The sequence below is a fragment of the Pelodiscus sinensis genome, chromosome 2 (genome assembly GCF_052426305.1).
Source record: "Pelodiscus sinensis isolate ZL-2025 chromosome 2, ASM5242630v1, whole genome shotgun sequence".
NCBI classification, from domain to species: domain Eukaryota; kingdom Metazoa; phylum Chordata; order Testudines; family Trionychidae; genus Pelodiscus; species Pelodiscus sinensis.
Genome location: NC_143053.1, coordinates 152019269 through 152039097, shown reverse-complemented (window position 1 = coordinate 152039097; position 19829 = coordinate 152019269). Strand labels below are relative to the sequence as shown.

The 19829-nt window shown below is 41.3% G+C and overlaps 1 protein-coding gene across 2 annotated transcripts in view; it reads right to left on the bottom strand.

The window, feature by feature from the left end:
- LOC102455363 (poly(rC)-binding protein 3-like) overlaps window positions 1–19829 on the bottom strand; it is a 693079-nt gene that overhangs the window by 256997 nt on the left and 416253 nt on the right. Inside the window, exon 1 of one of the 2 annotated variants that reach the window (XM_089776482.1) lies at window positions 8519–8628. The exons of the other annotated variant lie outside the window; for it this stretch is intronic. The gene's annotated coding sequence lies outside the window, so the exon portion shown is untranslated. Of the gene's footprint in view, window positions 1–8518; window positions 8629–19829 lie in introns of those variants that run through there. 2 annotated transcript variants of the gene reach the window in all.

The following is a 19829-nucleotide window of genomic DNA, read 5'->3' as shown; positions in this document are numbered from 1 at the left end:
CCAAGTAGTGCTGTCAGCCTGCAGATGAGGTGAAACAATAGTACCCAAATGAGAAAAAATGTATCACTTTTCACAGTTCCAGAAACACTACAATATGTTTATGAGTACAATTTTGACTGTTTCAAGTGAATTTTAATACTATAATGCCGTGTTTATTAGTCAAAGCTACAAAACTAGAGTGTATTAAAAGATTTTTATTTGCTTTGCATGCGCAGGCAGTTCTTCAGAAATGATTAAACCATTTAGTATGTGGTAAAAGATGGCAAAGATCAATATTTTGTAATATACTAACATGAATTATTTTCACATCACATACTACTAACTGTCAAAGGATCTCACAAGTGATTATTATAGTTTTCTATATTTCCAATGGAAATTTGCTGACCCGATCAGTCTCACACTGAATGTCATGCACCAGTAACAATTGATTGTATGCCCACAGTTAGTACTGTATAATGAGTGGATATAAATGTACGTGATAGCCTAACGTAACATTTCTCTAATTGTAAGCTTTTATATATACAGTGAAGCATCTAGGCTGCCTGATAGAAGGTTTTAATTTGAAGTTAACCATGCATGCAGTACTACCCATTGAAATATTTTATCAACTAGCTTTTAAATTCAGTGACACTTATGCATAAGCCAGCATTAGTGTTAGAGATGGCAATACATAGCTTCGTATTATGAATGTGCAGAAGTTAGGATAAAAGGAAATGACCTGACAAGAAACAGAGAAGACAAAGTCCACAGACAGCGCCTGGTGTACTGAAGAATGTGCTACAGCTCTTACCAAACATGCCATTGACTGTATGACCAATCCATTTGGCCCTGACTCAGATCCAGAGGTGCTTATTGACCTGTCTATTCCACTGCATGTAATACCAGGTGTACAAGAGTCTCTTTACTGAAAATAGCAGGTGCTAGAGAAGAACAAATAGAGAGATTTGTGAGAGCAGCACTTGGTTCTGATCAGATACACAGCTTCTTCAGTCCTGCCAAGAAGTTTGGTATCCAAAAATTTGCTGTTCTGGCCAAGATGGCCAAATTTAAGTCTGGCAAAGGAGGAACAAATACAGCAGCTGCCAGTCCAGAAATTGTCTTCTGCAGAGCCCTGACCTTAGCCACATGCACAGGTAATGTTTCAATAGCAACTGCCACCGAATAGGACCTGTGCCTCTGTCACTCTTCTGTGCTGATAGAACCATGAATGAGGGTGTTCAGTTGGAAGCTATGAGCATGCAACAAAGACACCCCCGTGTACATCAGAGATACCAGGGCTGTTATACAAATAATGGCTGGAGACAAATTCTGCATTCGATGAATTGGGTATAAGTATTTGAGACAGGTCCTAAAAGGCTCTGACAAAGCTTATTGTGTAAGTGAAGTCTTAGGCAGCTATGGCAACAGGATCTCTGAAACCTGCAGAAAGACAGCTCCAGACAGGCTTTATGGGTGGATGCAAGAAATACCAAGTGATTGGTAGATGCCCTGCGCCCCTATAGAAAAAGTTTCTAAAGCAGTCACTTGTAAAACCTCTTTCTGAATATAGGATTAAAAATGCACCTGAGACTTAAGGAGCACACCCATCAAAAACACTCCTCTTTGTTGCAGGCTTTCCCCCTGCTGCAACAGCAAAGTTCATCACCAGCAGAGGTGTTGAAGAAGTTCCATACTGTGCAGTAGTCCCATACTGTACAGTACTCAAGAGAAAGCAGACACAAAGATGCTTCTGCATGCTGGATGTTCCACCATGGCTTTTGGGTCTCTCATTGTTCTAGTTCTTGCTCTTCACTATTTTCCAAAAATGGAACACGTAGCTATGATGTAGACTGACACAGGCAACTGACGAGTGATACTTCATCTGTGCACACATTTTGTGCCACACTCACTCTGGATTTCTGCAGCGTACTTTCTTCAGTACGTGTGTGAACAGGATGTGACTTTGTGTCATCGCTATTTCACGCTGGGAAAAATCTGTGTTTAATGTCATCAAAGCAAAGGAACTCATTGCTTCAGAGATCTTGCCAAACTCAGAGAGAGTGACAGACAAGTTATAATTTCTGTGGGTAGTAGAGCTGTATAACCACAGCAAGAGAGAAAAGGATTCTTACAGATAGGGCTTGCCAACCGGCGGCGAGTCCTGCTCGCCAGCTGCGCAGTTCTGCGCTCTGCGCATGCGCAGATTGCTCTGCGCCAGCTCTTCTGGGTTGTAATCTACTCGCCACAGGCGAGTAGATTACATTATTTGTTGAGCCCTGCTTACAGAGACATGAATTGCTTGACCCTCAATCTAGTCATCAACAAGGAAAAGTCACTGGCCAAACTCCCACCATGTGTTTGGAAGACCATGCCAAACAGCATCTTGTCCAAAAAAAAAAAAAAAAGTTATGGATGTCTTCACACATAGGTCAACCAGATATTGTATCATCATTGCATGATGGATGATAAACTACTGTGATCTTCAAGGCCTCCACAGCAACTGTGCTACTACAGGCTGAACCTCTCTGGTTTGGGAGCATCCATGGTCTGGCATGATTTTAGTTAGGTGCATGTCCACTTATCATGGTTGTGGCCAAGTTTTCCGCAGTCCCATAAAGTTTGTTTACAGCCACCAGTCCTGGTTCTCAGTGTTCTGTGCTGTTATTTAGCTCTAATTTACCCCTAAATGTCTTCTAAGAGGCCAGTAAGCAGTAGAAGTGTTGGTAATGTTGCTAGATAATACTGACCTCCTGTGGTTTGGCAAATTCTCTGGTCCAGCACCAGCCAGGTCCTCAGAGTGCCAGACTAGTAAGGTTCAACTTGTACAAGAACTTATCTGTGCCTATACCACTAGGGGTCATTTCACCACCAACTATGTCTGTAGTCAGAATAATTTTCCCTGCACAGAACCACGTACATGCCCAGGCAATGAAAACTGTGGCAACCCGCACACTCTTGGCAGAGACCATAACGACGAACAAAAATGATGATAATGATGTTAACTAGAAATGTCACCAGGGCCATTACATTTCAATGATACCGCTTCTAATGTATTAGATTTTGTTTTACCCTTTTAAAACTGTGACCTCAAATCATCGCAACCACAAAGAAATCCAATTTCAGGTCTTGAAATAACACATGGAGTCATTAAGCTAACAGAAACAAAGGTAACAATTTCAAAGCAGTCATTTTCACTTGTTGATGGTGTCACTGTTTATTCCCATTTTTATGGTAAGAGAACCACTGGACAGTTCCACATCAGACCTCATCTTAAAGGAAACATATTAAGCTTTCAAATTCATGGATTTTATGGTGTTTGTGTGCATAGAGTTTGGCCCCCTGTAAAAGAGGCCACAGAACTTCAGCAAAATAATTGTGCAGAGCATCTCTTTTAGAAAAACACACTGTACTATGTGCATGTGTGCACCAAGCTGACCAAATGGGTGGTGTCTGCTGCTCATCTAAGACATTGTACTGACTGTATGATAAGGCCTGCCAAAGACATCAGAAGGGCCAGACAAGGGGCCGAGGCTGGGTTGTGCAGGGGCTCAGGAAGATGACTGGGGATTTCCAAAGATTGGACCCTGCCTGTGCATGTATCCAATCCCTAAGTATTGCACCATGGCACTGTTTCTACACTCAAGCCTCCTTTGGGCACATGATGATTCCATCCATCGCATGCAAAATCTCTGGACGGGGAAGATATTGATGTTTCTAGCAGTATTATTTTATCTTGCTTAGAACTTCCGAAGTTCCACTAGCTTTTAAGGGGAATATGACAATAATGGCGGTTATCCCCTGACTCCTTCTCCTCTCATTCTAGCTATTTCACTGGCTCTGTAGTTGTGGCTGGGAGGACATAAATGGTTAGCCTTCTCATCTTTTTAGAAAAACAGAATGATCAAACTTAAAAGTAAGCATCTTTTCTTCAGAACAGCAGGCAAGAGATCTCTTTCTATACATTTAAAATGGCAAAAGCCAGGAACAGGTAAAAGTTACATGGTGGAACAAAAACAAGGATGACTAAGAGATGACAAAGGAAACAGACTTGAGATTAAACTTATAGAACACACTCTTTGTGTGTCAGAATCCAGAGACCACTTGGAAACTGAATCTGGCACAGAACGTGGTGGTCCTTTTGTTGACTGGAGAGTCACGCCAGCCACATGTGACATGGATTATTTAGGAGATGCAGTAGATGAGGATACATTTCCAGATACCATTGGATTGATTGTCAGTAGGAGTTGGGTGCCTAACACCACTTTGTGCCTTTGAAAGTCTCCCTGTGAACAGTTTGGGACCTGGTAACCCACGAACTTGCCTCTGTGTCCATGCCATACAGCCACAGTTCAGTCAGTGCTCTTACTTGAACTCCTTTGCTATTAAATGGTGAAAACCTTTCTTAACTCTGAGCTATGGTTGCCTGGTGATAGCTTCTGCCCCTCCAGAATGTCACAATGTTGAGCTCAGCAAAACTTAAACTTATGAAAAACTAGGAAATTCTAAGAAAAATGCCCAAACAACCTTAACTTTGCCCCCCATGGAGCTGGCAAGAGTCGCTAAGAAATATCTGCATGCACTTCAGCTGCATTCACTGTGTTAGATGCAGCCATATTGAATGGTAGGGGAATAAGTTGGAGCAGCTCAGAAGAGCGTGAAAGGGGTCCAGGTTGCAAATAGCAGAGAAAAAGAGGAATGGGGAGGGAAAGAGAAGGGGCAAAAACAGAGAAAAAAATGTTGTCACTTATTGTGTCCATATAGGTGTCAGAGACAAACACCTACAGCAAGGGTGGCCAACCCGTTCTGGACAAAGAGCCAAGATATTAGTGGATCCAGTGTGAAGAGCCAGGGCAAAGTTGTAGAAAAAAAAAAAGGCCTGCCTCTTTAAGAAGTGTGAGAAGTGCATTTCTATGCTTTTTAGCCTCAGCAGGCTCCTGCCGGCTGCCACCACATTGGAAGTGCCATCCATATTGGAAGCACCGGCTCATTCCCCTTGCCCTGGTGAGCACAGAGGATCCGGGGGCCATTCTCAGGGGTGTGGGATGGCTTCACAAGCTGCACTGTCGGAATGGGGGGGAAGGAGTGGAAGAGTCGCACGTAGCTCATGAGCCGTGGGTTGGCCATGGCTGACCTACAGGATCACTATCAATCATTCTTAAAACTTAAATACCCACCTGGTGAAGTGAAAAAACATATTGACAGAGCCAGACCAGTACTCAGGCATCAGCTTCTTCAAGATAGGCCCAACAAAGAAAACAACAGAACACCACAAGTTATCACCTACAGATCCCAGATTAAACCCCTCCAGTGCATTATTAACAATCTATTACCTCTCCTGGAAAATGACCTCTCACTCTCACAAGCCTGGGTGGACAGGCCAATCCTCGCCTAACCTCAAACAGATTCTTTCCTGCAACCATGCAGCACAGCTCCATCATACTCATCCAGGAACAATAACCCCAGTGCCAATTCTGTCCACACATCGGTACCAGTGATATCACAGGACCTAACCACATCAGCAGCTCATATAACTTCATATCCACTAATGTGATCTGTGACATCAAGTGCCCCTCTGCCATGTATATTGGCCAAACTGGGCAGTCTCTACAACAAAGGATTAATGGACACAAATCAGATATTTGAAATGGTCACACACAGAAACTGTAAGGGAACATTGCAACTTGCTGGGCACTCATTAATGGATCTAAAAGTGTCTGAATTATTTCAAAGCAATTTCAAAAGTCCCCTGGAGAGAAAAACTACAGAACTGGGTTTCATTTACAAGTCTGACACCTTGAATAGAGGTTTAAACAAAGACCTGACCTAGATGGGCTGCTACTTTCCACATCCTAATAATGACATAAAATGCTAAGCACCGGGTACTTAGAATACTTATAGCCATCTCTATTAGCCTCATTTAGCATGGATACTCTAATTGATAACATTTTTTCTCCATTTTTTCCCCTTCTCTTTCCCTCCCTCTACAGCCTTCTCAGACTTCCTCCACTTGTTTTCTCCGCGGGCTCCTGCTTCTGAGAGGTAAAAGGGAGAAGCAGCTGCCTTTTTTCACACCTGCCTCAATGCTCAAAGGAAACCTGATGGGGAATCAATTACTTTTCTCATTGAGGAGAAATGCCACACACAGAGCAACAAAAACCATGGGAGCTGCCCCATGGACTTTGAGGCAGTACATCCAAATTGGCCAAGTCACAGAAGGAAGGTAGACCCTATTAAAGGGGAGACTCACTAACATTTAAGGTATGATCATTTGACATGATCTTAAAAAGGTGAATATGCAAACAACCCATCCCCCCCTCCCAGAAAAATGTGTGTCTTTATTCCTCGAAATTCCAGAAAAAGGAATTCACACTCATGAATACAGATCGCTTATTAAAGTTCTTATATCCATTCCCAGTGTGACCAGAATCACTTACCATGTATCATTCTGCAGAATGCTCTTATCAGCAAATGCAAATTCACCAAGTTCACATTTCCATCAAACTTACCTTGGGGAGAAAAAAATCTCTCTCGAGAATAACCCCCATTCATTTCAGTTCTTACTAAGTGCATCTGGCCACACCGAGCAGTGAGGTGGTATGAAGACTTAATTTGGATAACACACATTTTCAACAAATGTCAAACTTCTAAATGTTTAAATGCATGGTTTGCTAGTTTCAAACCATGAAAATTATAAAATAAAAGTAATCTATTTACAAGGGAAGAACATTTTATTTTATGTTATAAACTTTAACAAGATGGAGCTGGGGCCCACTATGTGATGTGTCAAGTAGAAGGTTGTCTAGCAACTGCTTCGCACATGCCCTCTTTCTAGTCTTTGGGCCTGATTCTACAAATACTTATAGCCAAATTCATGTGAGCTATCCTGTTGAAGTAAATGAAATTACACGTGTAAGTTTTTTTAGGGCAAAGCCTTTAATTTACTTGCAACTGTAGAAAGTGCAAATACTATTTTCCACAGATATATCAGATAAACAAACCGTTTGGGTTTCATTATAAAGCAACACTTCTTTTGTATAAGGCTATAAAAACTCTCTTGAACATACTCAACAAAAACTCATGCTGATGTAGAAATCATGTGCCACGGTGCCTAACAGAATGCAATTCTGACCACTTTCCACTTTAGTTTGTTAGAAAAAAAATACAACTATAACAAAACAGTAATTTTTATATATGCATGTGTGCACATCCATACATACTCCCAGAGATAATGTTAATAATAGCTCTAATCTATTACTTTAGAGTCTTCTTAATCCTATGGTCTAACCACAACATCATGTCACAAAGCTAACTGCTTAAAAGGACATTACCACATCTGATATTCCCATTGATTATTCTATTCTTAAAAATATTCTTTTATCTTTTCTATAGATGAAATTTATCTATTCCCAACACAAGGGCTGCAACATTTTTATCATCTGTGCTAGGCAAACCAGGGAAAAAAATATTGGGTTTCTTCTTAATTATGGGCACATCTACTGTGACCTTGCTGTACCATCCTTCATAATTACAAATCTTTGACTATAACGAACCTACTCCCGTGATCCTAACTACAATACTGTTTCTTTTCTAAAAAAAGAATACTGCACACGTATGCACAATTTTTATGCAGCATCATACATTCGTGCTGTGCTTCCGAAATGGAAATATCACCAAAGTCGCTTTGCGCTGTGAAACAAAAATGTCACAAAAGTATGAGTTCCCATGCATCTGAAACCAAAATCAATTTCTGTTGCAAGAAAGCTAGAAATTTTGATGATTTTACAAAAGGAGCATTGCAGGCAAATCGCTGTCATGAGTATGGGCTGACAAAAACCACAACTGAAACTTTAAAACAAAAAAACGTTGAGCATTTGTCCATAAAGCTGACATTGACAAAAGACTATTACAAAAGAAATTAAGAAAAACTGATGATGATGCACTACATGAAGCGGTCTTATTGTGGTTCCAGCAGTGCAGAAGTAGTGGTAATCCTGAAACAGCATCAAAACATTAGATGGATGGCTGTGGAGTTTTCAAAAAAGGCATGACATTTGGGAACTTAAAATTAGTGGAGAGTCCCTTTCATGTGCCTGTAGACAGCTTTCTTCCAAAGATAAAGCAACTTTTGTTAGAAGGAAGTTATACGCTGTAGCTGATATACAATGTCAAAGAAACAGGGCTATTTTGGAAATGTGTGCCTTACGGGACATTGTCTCAGATGGTGGATACAGTGAAGGGATATAAAGTGCCAAAGGAAATCACAAAAATTACTGCACCTTGCACTGGAAAGTCATAACAATGACAATACTTTTTTTCACATTAATATGAAGTCTTTTCCAGTGAATTACAAGAATGTCAGAAAAACCTGGATGACCGGGGAAATTTTTAAACAGAGTTGTTTTGAGGCCTTTATCCCTAGTGTTAAGAAACATCAATACTGAGGCTGAGTGCATCAAGATGGCCAGAGCAAACCCTTTCTCTCCATCGACCCCAGACCAGTTAGTGGCATCTGATGGAAAAATTAAAGTTGTCTACTTACCAAAAAACACAATGTCAAAAATCCAGCTGATGGATAGAGGGATGATTGCAGCAATTAAGAATCAGTACAGAAAATGTGACTGGGATTTCCCTCAGCAGAAAAGGAATAAAGGCTGTGACTTTTCTGACATCCTTCACCCTGAAAGATATGACATATTTTGCAGCTGATGCATGGTCTAGTTGTCATTCAGAGAAGTAAAAAACATGTGGAACAAGACATTAGGACCCTCCCTGTCAAATGTCATTCAAGATACAGAAGTCCTCCAACTGTATATGAGAACAGTGAGCGATTTCTGTCAGATGTCTGGATGCTTTATTTGCTGGATGGGATACTGAAGCTGTAATGAATAACTTCGGCTTCATGAGGATGAGGAGTGTCTAGTGAGCACCATGCTGACAGATGAGGACACAAAGTTTGGGGATGTTAGATGTCTGGGAAATGGAACTGATGAGGCAGATGAAGCATACTCCTATCCCTACTTGCATCTGAGGCAGTAAATAGGATAGAGACTGCTATTGCTTTGATGGAACATAAGGTGTTGAGGCAATAAAAATCCTACAACTGTTAAATGCTGATGTTGTCTTGTATGCTTCCATGTAACTGGTGTGGCAAAGCAAAATTGAGTACATTTTTTAGAACTGAGATGTGAATCAATGTTGGGAATATTTTATTTTCAATTGAAAGAAAACTGAAAATTTGTTGCTGCAATTTTAAATTGTTCATACTTGCTTGGTTTTGAATGTTCCATTTCAATTTGGATTTGTGAGGTTTATTGTATTGTGTTTTTGATGAATTAATGCGGAAAACCCGAAGCATGTCACAATAGTTATTATTAATTAATTTAGCTAACATCTTTATCCAAGGCAACTTCATTAACAGTCCAGCAGTTTATCATTCAAATTGATTATCCTTTCACTAGAACAAACCCCTGGCTATAATAAACAAAAGGCTTGCATCCCAACAGGATTGTGATAGCGAGAATATACTGTATTAAAAGACTCCGTCTGAGAAGAGCAGGATTTTGGAATGTTTCATTGAAATATTGAAATACCTTTGCCAATTTACAAGGACAGTGGGAAAATAAAAGCAGAGATGATGTATGTGCTTAGCTGCAAAGACAAAACTAGTTGATCTAATTTGAGGCTTATGAGCTGAGATAGCTTTGTAGTTAATGTTACTACAGAGTAAAGTGTGGCAAAGGTGGTCTTTTGGTTAAGGAGTCCACTACGTGGAACTGCCAAATCTTTAGGTTGTTGCTTTTCAGGAGCTAAATTATGAACCTTTTTCAATTATAGTAAACTTGTGGACTGTGCTAAAGATGGAATTTTCCCTTTTCTTCTGGCTTAAAATCCCACTCTTCCAGCCTTGTTTGAAACTGAAAAAGTCTTAGCTATGCCATTTACTTTTCTCTCTTATTTTATATGCCCATGCAAAATAAAATAAAATAAAATAAAATAAAATAAAATAAATCCAGTCTTTGAATCTATATGGGCTATCCTGCAACATGGTAAAATTATTACAGTGTCCAATTTTACTGATTCTCTTCTCATTGCACTAAGGGATAATTTGTGCCTCAGGATCAAGGCCACCTTTATGCTTAGGACTATTTAAATAGAAAAAGTATTAGCAAAAATTTAAAATTCAATTGGCCTCCTTCAGTTACATGAGTAACAAAGAACAGCTACTGTTTGTCTTTCAAGTTCCTTCTTTCAGCATTCATGCTCAAGGACTCATGCAAGAATAGGAGACAATTTGTGTGTTTCAACTCTCACCTCAAGAAGAACATGTTAAGAAATATAGAAAGAAACTCCACTTTGTAAGAACTACTTACAGGGTGCTTCCTGCTTTGCATTATCCTCTCAGTCTCAGCCTCAGAGAAAAATGGGGAAACCCCTCAGCCTTGCTATCACAATAGAAACTTGAGAGGATATCTGGCTTAATGTGCAAAATACTTCCAGTTCTTTATCCTGGCGATTCTTCCAGAACAAGCCATTAAAGAGGTACTACAGAACATTTATGGCTAGATTAGCAACCCACAGCAAATGTGGGAGATGTCCACATTTCAATACATTCCCTATCCCTGTCAAAAAATGTGTTCTGGACTACCACATTCAGTGCGCTCTCAAAAACATTTAAGTGTTGCTATCTTTCCTTCTCTAAGCTTGTGGACCTTTGGGGTGCTAAATAGTGTTAAACGGTAATACCAGAGAAATGGATGGCAGTAACTGATTCAGAGTCAAAAGAATTATTTTGAGAAAATGGTAATCTGCAATTTCTCTTTCCTGCACAGACTGGTTTAGTAAGCTCTCTACTACTGCCTTAATGGGAAAAATGACCATCTAATAGAACTGCTTGGAAAATATATGTGGATGTCTGGTGACACATGAAATGACTGAATACTTTTTGTATATAATTATGTATTTATTTTTATATACAATTTTAAAAGTCTCATTTTTGTTTGTTTAATGACTCATAGTTAACAAACCTTTATAGATTATAAAATCATCCAGAAGGCTGATGCCCCCTGTGACATAGTGGGGACTGCATTCACGCTTGTGGGCACTGCATTCACTCTGGTTTTGTGTTTACTCTGGTTGCTTTGCTGCATTGCATGTGATTCTACTGTCCTGTGCTGTTCTGCAGTTGCTCACACTCTGTGTCTGCCTCGGTCTCTGTCTCTGTTTCTCTCTCTCTGTGTAGTGCCCAGTGTGGGATAGGATCGTTGGGTGAGGACTCCTGAGGGAAGGCACGTAGGGAATGGCCCAGGCCACCTGTCACCTGATCCTAGGGGAAAATGCAACCAGTGATACAGATAACACCTTCGGCCTGGGAATCTGAACAAAGGAAGAGGTGTACCTGCCTAGAGGGCTGGGATCACTGACTGGGTGTGGGAGTTAGTTTTCAGCTGGCTAGGGGAGAAGGGCCTCTAGATGGCTTGGGGAGGGAGGCAATCAGAGGCCCTAACCTTATCCCCAAGATGGATTGTACTGAATGCTCCTGGTTCCTGTAACAGCAAGTGAACCAATCCACCTTCTGTTCTACTTGCTGTCTGAGAGTCACATCTGACTGCGGATGGGGGTGCCGGGCCCACTGGCTCCCCCCACAGTCCGTGACACCCTCATTGCAAATAATACAAATCACTGACAAACATGTCTGACATACAGTTGCCTTTCTTCTTTCTTCCATATTCTCCAGCCTTCTCTTTAAACAAAATTGGCTTTCAGCAGGTTTATTTCTGGGATTCTCATGCAATATAGGCACACTACTTCTCTTCCTTTCCAAGAGCAGGATTTCCCAAATCATTCCAAAGTACTTTTATTTAAGGCTAAGTAGCACATTTCCCCTTACATTTAGGTAACACTATTAATAGTCACCAAATGCTGCTCCTGCAAATATTTTTTGTAATTCTGTTTATTTTTTTTCTGGAACTGGCAATCAAATGCCAATACAACCCAATGGCAAAACACTAACTTTCGAGGTGCTGTCCTGAATGTACAGATAATAGAAATTAATATTGTTAGCTGTGATTCATTTCTTTTTAGATGTTGAGCATATGACCCGTAATGTCTCTTCTGGCTTAGTATCTATGACTAAAAATCTTTTCCTTTGGTGCATCTGTTGTGTACAGACGACAAGAAATAATTACATGCCAAAATATTACATAGTGTTAGAAAAAGGCTAAGGAAGGACAAATAGGCTAGAATTATAATGTTTGCTAGAATTTAGTTGCCCATCACGAATTGGAAAATATCAACTTTCCTGAGGCATGGAAGAAATTGAAACATCGGATGGAGCTAGCTCTTTTTCAAGGATCCTCTGAAATCCCAAGATGTGGAGGAAGAATGCAGCGAATGGTGACTGCATTTACAATATGCACAAATAAATCAGCTGAAAAAAAAAAGCAAAGGGCACATTTCCTTAGATTTGACAAATGTCACCTCTCAAGAGCTAATCCAATGTTTGCATGCAAGTCATTCTTGTACAGAATGCCAGGTAGAAGTGCACTCAAAAAAGAACTTATGACAGAGGTAAAATTGCTGGATAAGGACTATACATTTATTGACATTGATTACATTAACTGGGACTAGTTAGTATTTGCAAGTAAAAGTCAATGAAGAACTGAGAAATAAATAAAGCTGAGCTTGATTTAAATAAAGTATCACTAGAACAAGATGAAATGGCACAAGCTCTGCTTAAATCTATGTCTCCAGAGAAGTGCATATACAAAATAACTTAGCCTCCTTGTACCTTGAGGCAACCATAATCAACAACAACCACAACAACAAAAACTGATGTGCTCAAGCAGATGGGCTGCAAGCCTGGAAAACAAAGAGAGCGCCCATGGCAAATGGAGAACACCCAAAGCAGAGGGGTGTTTAGAAAAAGGACAGATGCTGCTGCTGCAGATGACTGATAAAAAGAAACTCTATGGAAAATTTGCTTCATTTCAGAAGTGATTTTTTTCTATTTTCTTAAATATTTTAACTTTTCCCATATCATTTTCAAAGTGCAGAAACAACATCATCTAAATTCATTAGTGAGACAAAGCTGGCTATGCAACAAACCAAATTCACAGCCATGAAGAATTCATCACAGACTATGAAAAATAGACTTTTGGGTACTTTTATCCTATACTATAAAGATTCCACAGGAGAAAACAGCATTTCTCAAACTGGGGGTCCCCACCCAAAAGCAAATTGCAGGGGGGTCACAAGGCTGCTGGAGGGGATTTGCAGTACTGCCACCTATACTTCTGCACTGGCTTTAGAGGTAGGCAGCTGAAAAGCAGAGGATGCTGGATGGCTACCCAGCAGTGAAGGCAGCTCTGTAGCCAACACAGCATAGAAGGAAAGGTGGAATGCCACACCATGGCACCCTTATTTCTGTGCTGCTGCTGATAGCAGTGCTGCTTTCAGAGGGAGGCTCCCAAATCAGCAGCCGCAGAGTTTTCTGCAGTTGAGAGGTTCTTGAAAGTGTGTCTGATCCAGCCCCTGGCAAAGCTCTTGTAAGGTAAGAAGACCTGTCCTACACTAGTCCAACCAGAACCAGCAGCTGGAGCCCAGCATATGGTCGGAGCCCTCAGCCAGGGTGACACCAGCCCTTCCACTCTCTGGCTCTAGGCCAAGTGCCCTGGTGCTCAGGAGTTACAATGGCTTTGGGCTGGCTGGGGAGCATGAGCATAGATAACCACCCCACTACCCATGATGCCCTGGGTGGTCACCTATGTCATCCACTCTTATGGTTGCTATAACTGCCCCCCCCCCGATATGTTACCTCCATAACATGCTACCTGCACTTTTGTGCTGCTTTTGACAAACATTGCTGCTTTCAGAGCTGGGCACCCAGCCAGCAGCTACTCAGATCTAAAGGAGGTGCTGCTACCCGCAACAGTGCACAAGTGAGGCTGGAAATATTGTGATCCCCTGCAATTACCTTGCAATCTCCTGGACTGCCTTTTGGATTGGGACCTCCTCTGTTACAGTGCCATGAAATTTCAGATTGAAATAATTTTAAAATTATTTTAAAAATCATGTGACTGTGAAATTGATCAAATTTGATCATAAATTTGGCCAGAACACACACAATGAAGAAAGACCAGAATTGAATCTGATAGAAACTATATGGTTTTTATTACATTTATTTCTCCTAAAAGTGTCTGCTTTATGAGGAAAGTTAATATTTCATCAAAACATCAAACACCCCAAACTGTAAAGTTTACATTTCCCTTGATACACCTCAGTCAGAGACACCTGTGATGTACCACCTTCCCTCACCAAGAAGGAATAGAACAGTGCATCATGGGAGATGTAATCTGACCAGAAAGCCTAATGCATAGAGGACAGAGCAAACGTCTCCCAAACTATAGCTCCTATGAAGCACTATGGCACCACTATGAATTGAAATATTTTGGTTTTCTGTATTTTCCTGAAAAGTCAAAATATTCAACATTAAAAAAAAAAAACATTTGCCAACCATCTCTTGTTACCAAGTGAGCAGGTTAACGTTAAATTGGCCACTGGTACACAAGTTAAAACAATATCCACAAAAGTGCCTAACCAGTTAAATCTCTCAAAACCTTTCTAACACAGCATGCAGAAATTGCTTGATTACAGTGGTGCTTTTCAAATTCATTATTTAAATTAAGAATCTATGTGAGTTATGCAAGTGCAATTTGTCAGAAGAACACAACTTTTTTCTTCTTTAAACAAACCAAATAACTTGAAATTAATTATTTTTAAAAAGTCCCTCCAGGACAGAACATACGTCCTATTTCTGCATATCTGGCACAGAACTGCTGAGCTCTTCCACAAAGTGTTAAATTCTCTCTGGTAGATTTAAATTCATACTCTAAGGCTTGTCTACCCTACAAAGTTGTGTCGATGCAAGTTATGCAGATAATCAAAAACAGATATAATTACACCAGCTGTGCATGTTCACACAAACACTGTCAGTGCGTCGAAGGTTGATGTTCTAGCAACAATAATTAGAGCAGTGCATTGTGGGTAGCTATCCCACTGTGCTACTTTCCCTTTTTTCAGGTGGGAGTTGTGGAAGGCAGAGTATCATAGTGCATCATGGGTGCACACTCAAAATCCCATGATGCACTTTTCCACCCCATTTTCCCATGGGCTTCCAGCTACATTTTCTGGCATTTTTAACTGTTTTTAACCTTGTTAACTGTGTGCCTGCCCAAGGATGGATCCTGTACTGCGCTCTACTCACTGTTGTGAACACATCCCAGCTGGTCATGTAGTAGACCATGAGCACACACTCTGAACAGGAATCAATTATGCCTGTCCTGCTGTGTGCCCTGGATACATACTTTTAGCATTCACAAAGAAGCTGCCCACAAGAGACCATTGCTCTTGGGCTTGGGAAACAAGCACTGAGTAGCGGGATTGCATCATTTTGCAAGTCTGGGGTGAAGAGCAGTGGCTGTTGAACGTTTGGATGTGGAAAGCCATCTTCCTGGAACTGTGTGTGGAGCTCATCTCAGCTATATGACACAAGAACACCAAAATAAGAGCTGCCCTCTCAGTGGAGGAGCACCTGGCAATTGCTGTGCGGAAGCTACTGACTCCAGACTACTGCTGATCAGTTGCAAATCAGATTGGAGTCAGGAAATTCACCTATGGGGCTACACCAATGCAAGTGTGCAGGGCCATTAATCCCATCCTGCTACAAAGCATTGTGACTCTTGGCAATATGCATGAAACAGTGGGTGGCTTTGTGGCAATGGGGTTCCCCGACTGCAGTAGAGTGATAGATGGCATGCATATTCCAGTTTTGGCTCTGGAACATCTTGTGATAGAGTATTTCGACAGAAAAGGCTCCCTCTCCATGGTACTGAAGGCACTTGTGGATCACTGGGGTCATTTCACTTACATCAACATAGAGTGCTTGGGAAGGTACATGAAGCACACACCTTCAGGAACACTGACCTGTATGGAAAGCTGCAAGGAGGGACGTTTTTTCCATACCAAAGAATTGCAATGGGGGATACTGAAATGCCCGTAGTGACCCTCAGCAACCCAGCCTACCCCCTACACCAATGGTTTATGAAACCTTACATGGGAAACCAGGACAGCATCAAGCAGCACCTGAAGAATAGGCTAGTGCAAAATGACCGTAGAATGTGCCTATGGCAGATTCCTGGCCATACCTTTATGGTGGATTAGATCTAAATGAGACAAATATTCCCATGGTCACAGCAGCCTGCTCTGCACTTCATTATATATGTGAGGCTAAGAGTGAAAATTTCCCCAGGAGCGGATAACAGGTGGATCACCTAATTTTGAGCAGCTAGATACCAAGGCTATTAGAAGGGCACAACGGGGGTCGGTGGGTGGGTGGTTATTCAAATCAGGGAGGCTTTGAGGCAACATTTTGACAATGAGCACCAGGAATGTGTCTTTCTACACAGTACTCTGCCGTGTTGACTTGCTGCCTTGCATAAACGTTTTCGGGATTCCTGACTGTGATTTGTACTCTGCAAATGACCAAATTGCTACTCTGTTCATTCCAGCATCGTGTAAAGGAGACAGATAATTCTTGGTTATCTCTCATAGAATATGTTTTTATTACATACCTATTAACAACACACACAAAAGGAGTGGGGGGGAAGGGAAGATAACAATGAAGGGCCGTGTAGGCCATGTGTAAGTCCAGCTATCATTTTGGAAGCTTTTGGAAGAGGGAGCGAATGGGGTACCAAGATGGACCTGAAAGTTGCAAGGAATGTGTGGAAGGTGTTTAAGGAGGTGATGGAAAACATTCTGTGTCAGCTACGGGGTGGGAGGGAGGAGGAGAACCCACATTTTGGACTTCAACATATCTGGTTGCTTCTCTATCACTTTTATCATCTGATCCTGTCCTAGTAAAATTTGCTCCTAGCTCTCCTGTCTGTCCTGCTTATCTGCTTAATAATTTTCTTTTAAAGTCTCTCTCCATGCCCTGAGTTCTTATTTTTTCAGCCTTTGAAGTTTGAAGCACCTCTTAAAATGAATCCTCCTTGCTCCTCTGATTTCTTCCTTATCTGGCAGATGTGTTCCACCAGCATGTTGGCTGTTTTCAGGAAGGCCACATTTGAAGAAGCACAAGAAACAATAAACTTGACTGTTAGTGCACAGACTGCAACAAATCATTTCAGAAAAATTTCTCACTGTTCCTTGGCAAGCACAGAGCTCAGCAAATACCCTAAACTTGGTGTATTTGGTCCAGGTGGGTGGGAGGCACTCAAGATGGGAGAAAGTGTCTACATGGTTTTTGAAAGGGATCAGTGCAGGTGACTAGGGACAATATTGTAAATTCGGACACTGTTTTTCACAGGCAGGGGTCACAGAAGCTGATATGTCATGCTGGAGGATAAGGAAGGATGCATTTCCTTCATGAATGTGACTTCAGTCCGGGTCCCTAAACTTCAGACTGGGTTCCTATACTGCTCACCTGTGTGCTGCTTTGCTCCCTGCATAAGCTATTGCTGATTGGCATGGGGAAGTTTTCTATAATGTGGGGCAGGAACAAAGTGGCTCTGGCAAGGAATCTTGGGCAGAGGATTGGTGACTATCTCCAGGAAAGCTTCTTAGAGATCTCTCTGGTGATTCCCATGAAATCTCAGTGTGCATTAACACACAGTTCTGCTGAACTGCTTAGCCGCAGAGAGGAATGAGAAGCACACACAAACACAGCTAGTTTTGTACATATCTATCCCTTTGCTTACTTATACAAAACAAAGGACAAACTCATATAGCGGAACAGCATCATGTCAAAGAAATCCCATGCCATTCCCCTCTCCTGCATGATCAATGCTGGAGACAGACTTCTGGGATTCCACAGGCTGCTCCAGAAAGAAAAAGAGGCCCTGACTCACCACACCACTGGATGATCCTGACATGCGCTCCACATCGTCTTCCAACTTAACGTCCTCCTCCACAAGTTCATCCTCTGTGTTGGGTCTACTGTCTGCTACCTCCTACCTTGCAAAGTACCCTGGAGGCTCTTGGTGATGGAGGTGGGGTTGCCTCTGTGGATTGTGTCTAGTTCCTTAATGAAGTGGCAGGTCTTCAACACAGCACCAGATTGACAGACTCCCTTGCCTTCTGCTACACTAGCCTCAGGTCGATTATCTTTGCACAGTACTGATGCATGTCCCATTCATAGCTCTTATCCAATGTGCCACGAGAAATCCGACCATAGATACTGAAGTTACTATAGCTGGAGCAGAGCTGGAACCGTACCATTCTCTCTCCACAGTACCAGCAAATCCATTAACTCAGGTGCATTGCAAGAGGGAGAACATTTGCTGCACAAAGCCACCCTAGTGAGCTGGGAAGATGTGATGTGAACTGTCCGTACCAAGCAAACAGGAAGTGGAATTTCAGGGTTTTTTCATGCCTTTAAAGGGAGAGGATAACTATGGCTAAGTGCAGGGCAATGGAGTTTGAACGGTTGACCAGAATGGTCAGGATAGCAATTATGAGACACTTCCTGGGGGCCATTTACAGTGACATAACCAAGAATAGTGTCTACATTTACACTTGGTCGATATAATTTTGCTGCAAAAACGTCCACGCCTCTCATTGAAGTAAATTTATTTTGTCAGCAATGCAGGAGAGAGTTAAATCAGCAGAAGAAGTATTGTAGTGTGTACACCTACAATGTTTTATTGATGAAAGCTGATATTTGTTGATAAAACTGTAGTGTAAACAAGACCTAATTCACTGTAGACAAAACTTTTATTACTCAGAAGTATTGCAGTTTATTACACCTCTCAGAAAGAGGCCACATGCTTGTTCAACTCTATTTACATGTCCTTATACTACTCTAGCAGTGATTAAACAATCAACCTTCATCTTGGACACTTTTAGTGACAGATTTTTTTCATAACAAACCCTTCAAATCCACCATTTAGCAAATGGCTGAAGTTTAATGTGCATACCACTTAACTGGCACAATGAACCTTCTCTGACTTATGCATCAGGCCAGAATCCTCTGTGTTGCTTGAACTACATTACTATATAGGCCAAGCTCCACAATTTATCAGCCCTTGTTTCTACCCCTGGCTCTGACAAGCTGGAATGGTAATATTCATTCTGCCTGCCCTGCCATCACAATCGAATTTGTAACCTAACTGCTCAGCTGTCAGCTTCACTGCAGGCCACATTTTATTTTAATAAAAACTCAGGGAGGGAGACAGACTCTTTGTAAAGTACACTGAAGGCTTTAAGCCTGGTGAAGTGAATCCATTAAGTCTTTGTTATTAACTGATCTTAAAGATCTATTTAAATATGAAGTGTTAGTGATCCGATGAGATGCTGACAATAAATTTAATTGTCTGTCTTTTTCTTTTTTGGGGTCAAACACGCTGAAACACATTAGCATTCCACTCCTGGAGATGTGCCTTCCTCATTAGACTCAATGCACAAAAGTATCCACTTACCACCATAGAAACATTCGTAAGTGAAATCTAACCTAGGGAACTTGAGCACTTTCCTTAACCATCCTTTTATAAGAATGCAACAAATATTTAAACAGATGGAATATAATTTGGTATAGCCAACTGTTAGAAAGCAAATCATGTAGGAATATTTTGCTGATTTTTTGTGTGTGCAGTTAGGATTCAGAAAACTAGAAGTACTGAAGACAATAGCAGACCCTTCTCCTAGCAACTGGACATGTGAGTATATCACTCACACATCCTGGGAAATTCGAACAAGCTCAATCTCTTGCATTTCTCAAGGGGAAATCTTTGGCAGAAAGTGGATAAAAGGTGGGGGGGAACTGTCTGGACTGTAGATTCAAAAGATGTGGC